General features: G+C 41.3%; 1 pseudogene across 1 annotated transcript; it reads right to left on the bottom strand.

Moving 5' to 3' along the window:
* Positions 1–902: 902 nt before the first annotated feature.
* Positions 903–1,855, bottom strand: LOC311314809 (putative nuclease HARBI1; annotated as a pseudogene). Its single transcript has one exon. The product of its transcript is annotated as a putative nuclease HARBI1 (transcript).
* Positions 1,856–14,986: the final 13,131 nt, after the last annotated feature.

Raw genomic sequence — 14,986 nt, forward strand, 5'->3', positions numbered from 1 at the left:
GCAGTACAGCAACTGCAGGTGAGATATGTCCATTATGATCCGTATATCAGATGTCATATAGTTTGGTGACATTGTTTATATTGAATGATATCTGCCTTCATAGACTCTGTGGAACGTCAAATTAGATTTGAAAAAAAAGAATGCAGTAGCCAGAAGAGAGAGATTTACTACTGGTGGTGGACCAGACAAGACAGATGAATTGAGTGACTTGTGTGGAATAACAGAGGACCAGCAACCTCTAGATGGTATACAAGAAGATGACCATTTGGACAGTGGACATGAAGAACTGAGCACAAATGGTAAATATACCAAATAAAGTAAATCAGTTACCTCCTTTTGTACATGCAGTATATTCCACTGTCTGTGTCTATCTTTATTTTTATTTCATTCTAAGGACCACATGAGTTTGTGTTTCTAACAGTGTTCTTTTCCCAGAGGAAATTACTCTTATCCTGTTGGAAGAGCCAGTGCACAGTGACTGTGCACCCTCCACATCTGGAATGGCATCGCAGAGAGAAGATGCTGCTTCCACCTTCCAGCAAAGACTAAAAGAGTCCATGCATGAAAAGTTAGCCTTAGAATTTCACGAGCAGAAAATGAAATATCTGAAAGAAGAGCATGACATGAAAATGAGAATTCTACAGGTTGAATTGGACATGAAATTAGAAGACGGAGCTGCTCAAAGAAAGATGCATGAGATAGCTATGCTGAGCAATGCAATTAAATAAGTAAAATAAATGTTTTCTCACTTGGCAAGAGTGTGAGTATTGTAGTCACAATCAGCCTGGGTTGAGTTTCTCATTAAATTTTGCTGCACACTATTTACATGTTTTACACAACAAACACTATTAAAGCAAAAACAAGCCATAATCAATACATTCCATGGTTAAATGCATCTTTGTCTAACTGAAGTGCTGCAATGTGAAAGCAGCTCTGTGTGCAAGTCCTCGTTGGTTATTATATTATTATGTTATATATCTGCCACCGGCATGGGCACACCTGCATCATTCTGACCTTCCATTGGAGGATCAGGACAATTATGCTGCTTCAGGTAGTTGTGCAGCACAGCTGTAGCAATGATCACCTTGCAGCATCTTCTTGGTTCGAAACGAAGGGTATTGCGTAAACACTGGAATCGATTCTTCCCCACTCCAAACATACGCTCGACCATCCCTCTAGTGCGAATATGAGCTCTGTCGTATCTTTGCTGCTCAGCTGTTGTGGAATGTAAGTATGGCGTGAATAAATATCTTGAATCATGTGTTGCACCTTTCCAACGGGCAACAATGTTGGAAAACTCTAAATTCGGAGTGCGTACAGCCCGAACATTGATGGAAAAACAGTTCTTACGCTTCCTGTACTCCTCAGCATCAGGTGTTGATGGACACTTGATGGCAACATGACATCCATCTATACAGCCAATCACTCCTGGGAAGTGACCATATTCATAGAATCACACTTTATAGTTGGCTTGCTCAGCAGCATCAGGTAATTTAATGTACAGACTTCTCAGTTCACAAATGGCACTGCAGACATTCTATTCTACATGCACAGTTGCTTCACTGACACCACACAAATCACCAGTTTCACGATGAAAGGCTCCAGATGCCAAGAACCTCAAAGTGATCAGAACTTGGAGAGAACTGGGTTCAGGCCTTTCTCTTTGAGACATAGAGGAAAGTCTAGGCTCAAGCAAAGTAATTATCTCCAGTGCATTTTCTTTGTACATACGAAAGCGGTCTCGGAAAGTTATTTCATCAAACTGATTCAATGGATTACTCCTATCCACAAGTACTGGTCTGGCTGGCCTCTGTAGTGCATATTGGTCTTCATTTAGATATTCCAAATACTCCATACTCCCAAACAGTCCGTGCTCCCTTTCACAAACAATACTAAACCATAGTTAAACCTGCCTCTTTGAAGGATTAATTTAATATTAAATTTAGTCCTAGAGTAGTCTAATCCACTCTCTTGCAATCAGTTTTGTTTAATCCAGAACAGACTACGACAGACTACCGACGATCTACGACTATTTTAAGATAAGTCTGTGCAAGTGACTTAGAGTTAAGCCAGCTCAAACAACATTTTAGTCTGGGACTAGGCTTAAGCCTTGTCTGCGAAACTTGGCCTTAGTGTCTAACAGCCTTTCCTTTAGAAAGAAGACACTATTTTTATGTGGTTTGGAGCCTTAAAACATTCAAAGTATTCGGTCCTTTTCCCTGCAAGATCAGGCTGTTGTGATCGTGAAACATAAAAGCATTAATTATTATTACTACCCACTATCATGCTCTGCTTTAGTGCATATTAACCATGAGATAACTTTAGTATGAAAGCCCTCCATGTACTAGGGAGGAAAAGGCCAATCAGATCAGTCCAAACAAGCACATATCACGGATTTATGCCCACGGCCACAGCGAATCATGTGCTGAGCCAGGTTAACTCTCTTTGCTGTTGCGTCTCAGCCCCCATTATGGAGTGGAAACATAGGATGTCACCATTACACGTGGGAGCAGACTTTGTACTTGTACCCAACTACTGAGCTACGGGGCTTGCACTGTTGTTAGCTAGCTGAACCTGAAGGCACGAAGTTGGTTAGCTAGCTAGCATCAGTGAAATAATCCCATAATTGCTTTTCGCCTATAGCGTCAGAAGTGCACGCGCCAGTCCTGGTCAGATATCTGCCATAACTGGCATCCATTTTGTGCTGAGGGCCACAGCTGAGAAGAACTCTGCAGGCCAGGAGGCATCAGCCTTGAATCCCAAAAATGTGGAACCTGTTGCTAGGTCTCCCATGAGCTGACAGAAAGTCCACATGACCCCTTTTACAGAAAGTACACATGAACTCTTCTACAGAAAATCACATAACCTCTTTTACAGAAAGCCTACACAATATGACCTTTTAACAGAAGGTCACATGACCTCTTGTAAAGAAAGTCACATGACCTCCTGTACAAGAACCAGAAATGTAAGCACTCTGTTAGAGCAGCGCTCTAATGTGTACATGTTCCGGTTACAGCATCAGAAGGAGACCCCCCCAACAACAACAGCAACAACAACAACAACAGCAGCAACAACAACTGTAAGTATACCGCAACTTGCCATTAATCGTAAGTGAACGATGCTTGGATGTTTTTGCAAAACACAAAAAGTTCAGAAAGTCAAAGGTGTGCTGGGGTATGCGATCATTAATTGTGTAATGGCCAATTCATAGTCTACGTATAGTCTATGCAATTATGGAAGAAAGTGTAAATTTACATCAGAAAATGGGCGGGCTCTACATAATGGAGCTATGAACGCAGCTATGCGCGCAGGGTGAAAAATCTCAATAAAGATAAGGAACACAACAGAAAAATTACAGTAATTCCATGTGTTACGTCAAGGCAGCACTATAGAATCATTTAGAAGCCCTTGCTTCCAAACATAGGAAATGTAGTAAACAGCCAATCAGCCAAGGAAGAGACACGCTAATTACCTCCGCCCCAACTACAGCACAGGGGGGAGAGCCCTGAGCGCACCAGAGGGGGGCGCCACAGAGCCACTCAAGCATGGCCGTCCATTCACCTCCATTCATTTTTTGGACTTTGGCAATGGGGGAGATTGAAACGGCCATATCTCGGCATGGGAAGGTCATAGAGACACAGGATTTGGACTGGCATAAAACTCTCGACCTAGCGAATGCAGCTATACCTAACATGTCCTACTCGCATGTGGGTGCACACAGTACCACAAAATGCATTCATGGGCGGAGATCTGTGCTCTCCGAGCACCATTTCTAGTTTAATAGGTGATCTCTGTCTAAAGTTAAAGAATCTCACCACCTCTTAATACGGAATTCTAACTCGCAGTCTTGTGGAGACTTTTATGTGGAAACTCCACGTGACTGTAGGAGTAGAAGGACAGCAGTAATGTAGGAAATACTCTCAAAGCAGCTCCTCCTGTTACGCAGCCTACTGAAGTTTCTAAATTGAATGGTAAGTTTGTTATTAACGTGTCCCCTTTGATTAGGTCGCCCAGGTAGTGGACCCTCCAGCTCCTGCAGTGCCTAAGGGCATGTCCATTCCACCTCCCCCACCCCCGGAACCACCGAGGCCGGAGAACAAAGCCGAGACTGCTACCAAACCTGTAAAGACCAAAGCCAAGGACGAACCAAAGGATGCTGTCAAAGAGCCTGAAGCTGCGAAGGGAAAATCAACAAAAGACAGCCCATTCAGCAAACTTTTCCGTTCAAAGGTAAGTCTACAGCGGCACTACTAGGTCGGATGATGGAATTGTAGTTAAGCATCTGATAAAAAACAGTTGTAAAATATTTATGGAATAAAATGTGTCAGATTCTAACAGCGTGGTGTGAATTTGAGGTACTGCTAGGCTTCAAGGCATCTAAATCCATGGGTGCCTCAACAAGTGGAGCTAAGGTCCCTGTGAAGCCTGCTACAGCGGTAAAGGACAATATCCGCTTTTTAAAAATGAACTGATGACACTGTGTAGCTCATTCTGTGGGATCAGTCATTCATGTAATTGTATTAATAGCATTGTAACTTTAACACAAAGGTGGGGTCTCAGTTCTGCAGGTACAATGCACATACTGCTGTCCTTTCTCTCTTGATGTCCTTTCTCTTCTCGCTTCCTGTGGTCAGAATGTCAGTATAAAAATCACCATAGTTACTGATCCATTCCATATGCATGCAGTATCTGTTCAAACATGAACAGTGCTCTCAACTCCTATATTACAACATTGAGTCACCTCTAATGAATTCATTTGAACAATATAACTCATGTCAAGCCGCATGCCACAAACGGAAACTGCCATAATAACTCCAGGCACCAACCATTCCATTATTTGCAGGATATACATTTTTGCAGGAGACTGCGTTGCTGTATTTCTTGCCATGCATTTCTTATGACCAGATTAAGATGATTGTGCTCTCTCATAGACAGTGGAGGTGGAGCCACAGCCAGTAGAATTCCAGGTACAGTAAATGAGCAGAGATTTATCAGTATTGACATGTCTCACCATCACACTGCCTCTTTTCATTCTTTTGTTGCATGATGGAACAGGGTCCTGTTGATACCAGCTGAGGACAGTGTGCCATATTCACTTCTCCCCATTTGTAAGGTCTTTGCCCTTGTGAGCAGGGTCTTTGCCCTTGTGAGCGGGGTCTTTGCCCTTGTGAGCGGGGTCTTTGCCCTTGTGAGCAGGGTCTTTGCCCTTGTGAGCAGGGTCTTTGCCCTTGTGAGCAGTGTCTTTGCCCTTGTGAGCAGTGTCTTTGCTCTTGTGGGCAGGGTCTTTGCTCTTGGGAGCGGGGTCTTTGCCCTTGTGAGCGGGGTCTTTGCCCTTGTGAGCTGGGTCTTTGCTCTTGTGGGCAGGGTCTTTGCCCTTGTGGGCAGGGTCTTTGCCCTTGTGAGCGGGGTCTTTGCCCTTGTGGGCAGGGTCTTTGCCCTTGTGAGCGGGGTCTTTGCCCTTGTGAGCAGAGTCTTTGCCCTTGTGAGCAGGGTCTTTGCTCTTGTGGGCAGGGTCTTTGCCCTTGGGAGCGGGGTCTTTGCCCTTGTGAGCAGGGTCTTTGCCCTTGTGAGCAGTGTCTTTGCACTTGTGGGCAGGGTCTTTGCTCTTCGGAGCGGGGTCTTTGCCCTTGTGAGCAGGGTCTTTGCCCTTGTGAGCAGGGTCTTTGCCCTTGTGAGCAGAGTCTTTGCCCTTGTGAGCAGAGTCTTTGCCCTTGTGAGCGGGGTCTTTCCTGTGGCTTGCAGGTGGCATTTGTTCGTTTCAAATGGTCATTTTAAACAGACCACTCTTTGTGCTCAGAATATCTCATCATACCATTCTATCCCCTTCCAGTCTGGTCTGAAGGTGGAGGCCTCCAACGCCAGCACTCTGGAAGCCGATGCCAAGCCAGAACCTCCTCCGCCTGTACAGGAGGAGAAAAAAGACACTAAGAAAGCATCTCCTTTCCGCGCCTTTTTCAAACCCGGCAAAGTAAGGACAATTACCATGTATTATTTGGTTCTTAATTGATTTTATTTCAACATGAAATGTAACTTTCAGACGAGATAACAAATACATGTCATAGAGAGTAACAGAGTGATGTGAATTTGAGTTACTGCTAGACCAAATGGCCTCAAAAGTCCAGGGGGCTTCAACAAGTGGAGTGCGACTCTTTATGAAAACATCTGGAGGGGTAAATGACTATACATGACAGCCATTGACAGATTAACGAGTGATCTCACTGTGTTCAGCATGCTGCTAATGCTCTGTTGAAAGAACCTCTGTCATATTATGTCCTGACATAATAATTGATAAAGGACATTCAATACCTGCTCTAACAGATGTTTTGCCTAAAGCTATCCTTCTTCATTAATCATATGTTGTCTGTTAATTATTGTAAACAGCTACTGCAATGCTGCCTTTTTCACCTGTCATACAATAACTAAGAATATGCTAAGCCACATCAGTTGTGTCTCGCTGCACCAAGCTATTCATTTTAGGGTTCTTTTAAAAGCTGAAAGTGGAGGCTTGGGTAAAATGTCTTCTTTTTTTTCTTCTCGTAATCCAATCCAGGCTGCGGAGTCCAAGAAGGAGCCTTCTGCCCCGCCTGCAGAGGCCGAAGCTGGTCAGGCTGTGAAAGTCAAGGAGGAGCCTAAAGCCACCCCCACGAGCAAGTCAACAGAGGCCCCGGTAGACAACCAGTCAGTGTCAGGGACCTCCCAGAGTGGCGAGGACGCAGCCAACATCCCCAGGAAAGAGAAGAGGAACTCCATCCACTTGTTCTTCAAAAACCTGGTTGGTCAGATAAGCACCTTTTGTTAATATCCCTAAATGATTGGCTCAAAGATCTATCATTTATTGCAATACATTGCTTTCTTCAAACATCCACTAGATGGACATTATGTCTCAAATATAACCGATGTGTGGATAGTTAACTGAGGACATTTCAGATTACTTGGATCTCCTCCAATAGCACCTGCTTTTATACACAAATGTAATTGAAGTATATTTTCCCATCACTTGCAGGGTCAGAAACGCCATTCAGATGCAGGAGTTCAAACAGAACCAGTGAATGTCGCATCTGCACCCGAGAAGACTAAATAGAAAGAGTGAAAGAGAACATTCCAAATGCCCTGTTTTTGATCCCAAAAATGAACTTTTGAAGTGTTTGTTTCATGTTTCCTCATCTGGTTAGTTATACTATGGAAGTGAAGTGAAGTTTCCTATGTGAAAGGGATAAGAGCAAGTGCTTGTTTGTTGAGAGTAAGGAGTTAACGTGGGCTGTAGTCTGGTGCAGTCTCATGGAGTATTATACTGTAGGAGCTGTAATTGATGGTGAAGTTTATTTTTGGTTAATTAGGGCATGATAAGAAAAAATAGGAGATTTGAGGAACATTTCCCTTTTGAAAGAGCGGTTAAACGGGACTGCTTTATTTGTGAACACTAGATTATTCATCCTTGCCTAATAACATTTCTAATAATGTAATGCAATATTTTGTTTCTTTAAAAAAATCAAAATTTAATAAAACATACAACTAAAACTTACTGACAATACATAATTCTCTTTTACTGGGATACATACAGTAATACAATGGTGGCAGTTCATGGGATTCTGTCAAATTATGGAGATGAAGAAGGACTATGACACTGATATTTACTCAGCATGCTATGGGCAGTAACTGTTAAAGGTGGTTTATCATAGATAATCCAGCAAAAATATTTTCATTGCAGCTTGTATTATTCAATTGCACAAGGTACTTTCTCCACATATAATAAGATGCATCAACATTCATATCATGTACGTTGTTTCCTTTCTGTGATTGTGGTCACTCAGTTGACAGTTGTGGTTATTCAGTTGACAGTTTATGAACTGACTCTGCAGGTACATTTTCTTTCCAGTGCCATCCATCTCGGAGGTAACCAGAATAAATTCATTATTGGATGAATACATTATATCACTGATTTCTATTCTTATAATCAACATTAATTTCCCATGTAATATGACATTTAAAGTAGGTGTCATATTAACATTTGTTTTGTTTTTGAGAGCCACATGCCTGTAACTTGAATCATGTCAAAGACAATAAATATGTACACAGTGTGTCTCTTTAAACTTCCATTTTAAAAATAAATCAATCTGTTGGAAGATTAGCCATTATTAAGTGTGAAACTGCCAAGTGTTGCAACAATTGCAAATAAGGAAGACATGACCTAACAGGTTTGCCAACCTCTATGAAATCCCTAAGTCTATGTCTCAAGTAGGAATAGGCCTACTGTAAGTCTATTTTCGAAGGACACAATGATTACATTCAAACCTTGGACATTGTTCAGAGCCCTTCGTATGGATTTTACCATACAGTATGTGGGCACAAAAACTAGTTCAACAAGTTGTTGCTCGGGTGAATCAGTATTCTTTTTGTTTCTGACCCCACTGTTCAAAAAAGTGCCACGTCTTCAAGGTGTAGGAATGTTACATCCTCATCCTTCTTTAGGTATTTCCACATTCAAATCATTGGCTGATAAGTTGCAATCATTTGCCAGTCAGGAACAAAGAAACACTATTATTATTCACCAATGATCAGCAGAATAAAGTAAGAGTTTTTTTTACTCCACCCCCCTTTCCCCCCACATATTTTCACACTGTGAGACATTCTTCACATGGTCATGGTACAAAACCAGACCTAAAGTATTGTTTGCCTCTGATAGAGAAGCACCTTTAATGCTTTTACATCTCTTTCATATTTAGGCGTCAAGCACCGAATAATTGTTTGTATTCTTATTATTTTCCTTGATGCCCTCAAATAACTCAGATAAGAACCAGGTCTGTGCTCTCTGAGCACCCTTTCTAGCGATGAAATAAGAGTACCTTTTATGAAAATAGACACAATACAATGTATTATTATGAAATCATTAATGATTGCACTATTAATTATTGTGAAAAACAAAATTTTTCCCTAACCCTAGCCCAAGTGTGAATAATTCTTATATTCTTTCAAAATGACATGCTGTAGTTACATACATAGCAAACCTATCTATTTAATACATACATTAATAATTTAATAATAAATAATAAATAAATAATATATTTAATGATTTTATATTGTGTAATTTGGCCCAAGATTCTTGCATGATTCAAATCAGACAAGGCTATGAAAAGTGTGTGAGATGCATTGTAGCTTGCCAAACACACACACGCACACACACACACACACACACTATTATTCTTTATAACTGTAAGAGATCACTTTTGCTCTCTAAACTTCGCTATGCCATTGTAATCACCAAGGGTAGTAACTAGTGGTGAGGTGACATCTTCCATTTGGGTGGGATAGAGGAAGACTACAGTAACTCCTGAGAAACTGATCAGTCTATTGATGTGTGACTGAAGAAAAGGGTATACAACATGAAATTGGAATAAAACCCCATTATAATGGTTTATAGTAGTCTATCCATATAGCTCTGTATACCCTTGACTACACCAATGACTTTTCCTAACTGGAGCTGATGAATGATCATGTGGCTCCAGTTCCTCTCAGGACAGAATGACTGGGAGAATGTGCCCGGGGCCTCAGAGCAACTGGGTAGGAAGGCCTGCAGGCCAGCCTGCTGTCTGACTGATGTGTGTCACCGCCAGCACTGCTCTGCAAAGGAATGTCCGCAGGAACCCACATGGGGGAACTATTCTACCGCCTGGGAAGACACAGCACATTTCCAGGCCTCCTGATAGCAGGTTAATGCTAATATCCAGCCTCCATATGACATTGTGACTCACTGATAGCAGGTTAATGCTAATATCCAGCCTCCATATGACACTGTGATTCACTGATAGCTTGTTCCCCCAGGGTGTATCAGCAGGTTGTGGAACAGTAGTGCTGGGAAACATTCAGATGCAGATGAGAGGCTGATTAGAGGTCGGACATTTAGGAGTGTTTATTGTCACAGATTATTGATTTAGTCTTTTCAGTTGAATACCAGGCCGTGCTGTTTTGAGAATGATTAAGTGCTCAATCAAAGGCTGATGACAGTCAGTGCAGAGGACAAGGTATTTGTATAAGGAAATGTCTATGGGCGGGTAAGTAGTAGGCCTCTGACATAAGAGTCTAACAAAAGCAAATATGTCTGCCTTCACAAGACACAAGGAGTTCTTCAAACATTTTTTTGAAAGAACTTTAATCTCATGAAATAAAACTCTTCAAACCACATGTTAATAGGGTGATAGTCGGTGAACATTTTTCATTAAGTTTACACTGTGGAATTTCATGTTTTATCAGCAAATTGCATTTTACATTTTGTTAAATAATAGGTTAATCTATGTCATATAACAGCCATATTCAAATTTCAAGGGCTGCTGGTTTGGCTTAGCAGAGAGCTCAATGGCATATTTGGTGAACAAAGACTCCACCTCCTCAAAACCTGGCATATATCCACTGTGGACTCTAATCTTTCTGAATGTAATAATGCCTGCAAGACGTTGAAGTTCACAGTTGTACAGTTATAAGGGATATGATTATCTGAATAAACAACAATTCATAAAAACTTGTTCTGAGACCACTGCAACGCTATCAAGATAATAAATAAAACAATTGTTGTGAAACTGTGTGTACTTAAATAATAAAAACAGTAAAGATGAACAATCACAGCAGCCTTTGGCTTAGAAGATAATATTATCAATGTCATAAAGACACCCCATGGTAGTCAGACCATTTCAGACAGGAAGCAGGGTAGTGAGTCTGGAGGGAACAATGGCGTCAGCTGTTCCTGACACACCAGGACAAAACGGCTCCACAGCCTGAGAGAACCTCACCCACTTGCTATTTCAATACCTATCACTACTGAATACAAAATCACTCATTGTTTCCTTATGTTAAGCAGTGTAGCTTTAAAAAAAAAACTCTACTACTCCTTTATAAGCCAAATGGTGCAATATAATATACTTTTACATTTTGGAATAATAATGTTGTCTTCTCTGTCAAAGAATCTAGTTTGTCAAAGAGTTAGTCCAAGTTGATCAAGTGAATGAAAAGAAAACCTATTTGTCCACATAATGTTGTTCCTTGCATAGTTTCAGTCAGTTTGAACATTAATTTAATAGTTTCAAATTGAATCAGTTTGATGCAATCAGTTTGTATTAAAGTGAGAACTAAAAAGAAAATACAAAAAGAAAAACAAGGCTACATAATATTATTTAGACAAGACCGCCTGAAGGCAACAGCATTTCATTTTTAGGCTGTTTCATCATCCTTAGCCAGTAGGCTACTGCCTATCCAGACTGCAAGCCGCTCACAAAGCCTTTGTGGTCACAGAACAATAGGAAATGAGCGGGAGGCCTTGTATCACGTGAGGTGCCTTTAACATTCACTCGTTTATATGACAGGACCTTGGTGCAAGAATACCAAAAGGTAACAAAAGAAAGCAATATTTAAATAATACAGTTAAATAACTAATCGCCACTGCATGCATCATTACTGATGAGCTACAAATAAACCACTCTTCTTAGCTGCAAGACATTTACATAAAAATGTGGAATATTCACATCAATACAGTACAATGCTAACATGCTATACAATGCTAAAATGTATCTGGATAGGTCAATTGCATTACCATCCAGTCTCCTACAACATGAGTTAAGATGGGAGAACAGACCATGTGGTTCTTTGTTGTTCTATTAGTTACTTTTCAAAATGTGCCCAAAGTATTTGGTAGCCTAAGTCATTAAGGAACAGGAGTCAAGAGCAAGTTGCATCAGATGCCATGCTTATAGGATTATCATTATTAAATCCGTATCAGTGAACAGCCTGTTCTGTAACAAAGCTGTTTAAGGGGCAGTTTAAGTTAGTTTAGACAGACTTCCTATGGTGCTCAGCTAGGCTACACACTATCAACAGTGTGTTGATCATGCAAACATAGCAATCCTCTGTGTTTCAGATGCTGGAGATGTTTTAGCAAATGCATTGACAGCAGTCAGTGTTGGTTTGTTCACTGTGCTTTGGCCTGGCAGCTGGGGTGGGTAAGCTTTCTCCCAATGACTAGAGCAGTGTGAGGTTAAGCCAACAAAAAACGTCCAGCTTCAATGATGAGTGCACAGACCAACATTGAAGAAGGCTTGCGATCCATTCTCTTGAAAGGTTTGGCTAGCCTATAATTAAATTGAACGCCTTGGTCTAACTTGCTAAATCAAGGATAAGTAGGCTTTATGCCTATATTGATCATGCTAGCAGCCATACCATTTCAGAAATAAAGTAACAAACTCTTGACCTCAGTGAGAGGAACTATACCCCCCTAAACATCAACGGGACACCTGTAGTGGACAGCTTCAAGTACCTTGGCGTCCAGATCACCAAGGACCTGACATGGTCAAAACACATAGACACTGTGGTGAGGAAAGGACGTCTGTACCACCTCACCAGATCCAATGAAGCTTCTACTCATGCATGATTGAGAGCATCCTGACTGGAAATATCTCTACCTGGTACGGGAACAGCAGATCTCAGGACCGCAAGGCCCGACAGAGAGTGGTACGGTCAGTTGAACATACCTGGGGGGGGGGGGGGGGGGGGGGGCACTTGAAGACATCTACTCCAGAAGATGAAAGACTAAGGCCAACAGGATCCTAAAATACCCCAGCCAACGGACTGTTCTCTCCGCTACAGTCAGGGAAAATATAGCCTACCGCAATCACATGGCAAGCAGAGACTCAGGAAGAGCTTCTTTCGCAAGCCAACCAGCACCTGAATGACTCTATCTAACATACCACTATACTGTATGTAGAGGATCATATCACTATAGTGTATATAACATTTGAAAATGTCAATATACCCCCCCCCCCACGATTATTTATTATAGCTATAGCATGTATATAACACCCCCGGGCTATTTATTAATTAATAGCATGTACATGATCCATCCAGACCAGTATCTGTCTTATCTTACCTTTATCTTTATACTGTATAAAAAATGGTAGGCCTAGGCCTACTTCTTGTGTCATTTGTACATTTGTAAATTGAGTATTGGAGTTAATCTGTAAATAGCATAATCTTGGAGCTAACAGCAACAATTTCACTGTGACTGTACACCACACATCACGTGACAATGGGAATCTTGAATGAGATCTCACAAATAGGCTTCTTGCTGGGTGTCAGTTTGGTGTTGCAGCGGGGGAGGGGCAACAGCAAGTAGCTACGTGATCAATAGGCTTAAGCAAGGGAAATATCTTTCAACTCACCGCTTAGTCACATGAGTTTACTCATATTGTTTTGTCATGACGGTTTAGTGGTAGTTATGAGAAGCAATAGGCTATTTGCATGAGAAAAACTAGAGACAAGACATATTCTCTTGGATTTCTTAAAAACTGTCATCTAATTTCTATTCAGTGCGTGATGATACAACCTGTTGCAACGGCCGCATGCAATTTTAGCAGTAGTTTGAAGTCCCATGTCCCATCCCCCCACCCCACATGGTAGCTATGGGTTGCCTCCTAGTGTGAAAGCGACTAGCAGGCAAAACTAGTCTACAGTAGGCTGGTTACTTGATACATGATACGTCGAAGTCAAATGTCGAATTGGCAATGACCCCTCTTGGTATATAGGCCTACATCAAGCAAATATCAGCAATCTTCAATTGTAAACCCAAGACGCCTAGCATCATTCTTCTCCAGGAACAAAGCAGGTATGCAATGTCTCGCTCATCAAGCATAGGCTACTCAACTTTGCACTACATTCTCGAGTCAAATCAATTAGGCTACGGAAACGGTATTGCGCTACGAATGTTCCCTATCGAGTTGCAGGGTAACTTCAACACCTTTTTGGCGGATTTGAATGTTTATGAATAGTTGTCTGACTACTTTCATCATGTGACGGCCACTGTGTTTTTGGGGCTGTTCGTGCACGCGCAGGTTCTCTCTAGTAGTGAATCGTCGAGCACGCGCCTCAGAATTCAACAGCTGCACAGAGAATAAGGATCTGCAAACATTACGATTCAGCAACAATTGCATAGCAAGGTGAACCATCCAACACTCTTTAACTAAAGTAGTTGGTTGTATGAAGTAATAGCATACCCTTTAAACTTTAGTAGAGGTAGCTTGCTAGCTACTATGATTTTGAAGTTTGTTCCGGAAAGTCTGAATTGGTAGGTATTGTTCGTGAGTTTTGCCATTATATGAGACAACGGAGCCTAACTTAGTAACTATCTTTACGTGAGCTAGCTTGTCGGGCGAGTCATCTCTGGAGAAAAGAGTTAGCTAACGTGAGCTGCTATCAGCAGACCTGCTCTGAACTTTAGTTAGTTCAATTTTGCATTTCACGCCACGGCATTAACGTTTGCTATCTTAGACAGCTAGCACTAATATGATATAGCACTATTAGTCTAACTTTAGTGCTAGTCTAGTGCATGCTAGTATGTGGCTTGTTCATGATTATCGATTTGATAGTTAGGCTACGCAACATGGTTATATTGTTTGAGAATAAACGTAACAGAGTATATGGCCATATTATTAAAAAACACATTTAGCTGGATGGCTAACAAAGTTACACCCGATAGTGCTAGTTACAAGCGATTCCCCAGAATCCAAGTGCAATCGTCTGGTTAAGCCAGAAGCCCAACATTAGCTAACGAACGTTATTTTACAACGCCTGAGCTTTTGTGTGGTAACTAGCTGGCTAACGTTTCAATAGAAGCGATAACGAATACAGATGATGCATTATTTAAACACATTTTAAATAGATACGACTAGCTAGTTATGTTAGCTATTTAACAGTTGAGTGATAGTTCCCACACTCAATAAGAGCATCATTTGTCTTCTATCGCATTGCATGTGCTAGAGCAACAACGGAATAATGTTCCACTTGAGATATTATTGGCACTAACGGTAGTTTCTTCAACTGAATGCTTTGCTCTCTCCGGAGCTTTTAATTACTAAAGCCGTGATTGGACTACGCTATGCAAATAGTCAATTTAGGGGCAGCAGATTAAAGGAATGGACTAACATTTAGTTAGTGCTACTGTGCGGGCGAA

This window comes from Borostomias antarcticus (genome assembly GCF_949987555.1).
Source record: "Borostomias antarcticus genome assembly, chromosome: 11".
Lineage (NCBI taxonomy): Eukaryota > Metazoa > Chordata > Actinopteri > Stomiiformes > Stomiidae > Borostomias > Borostomias antarcticus.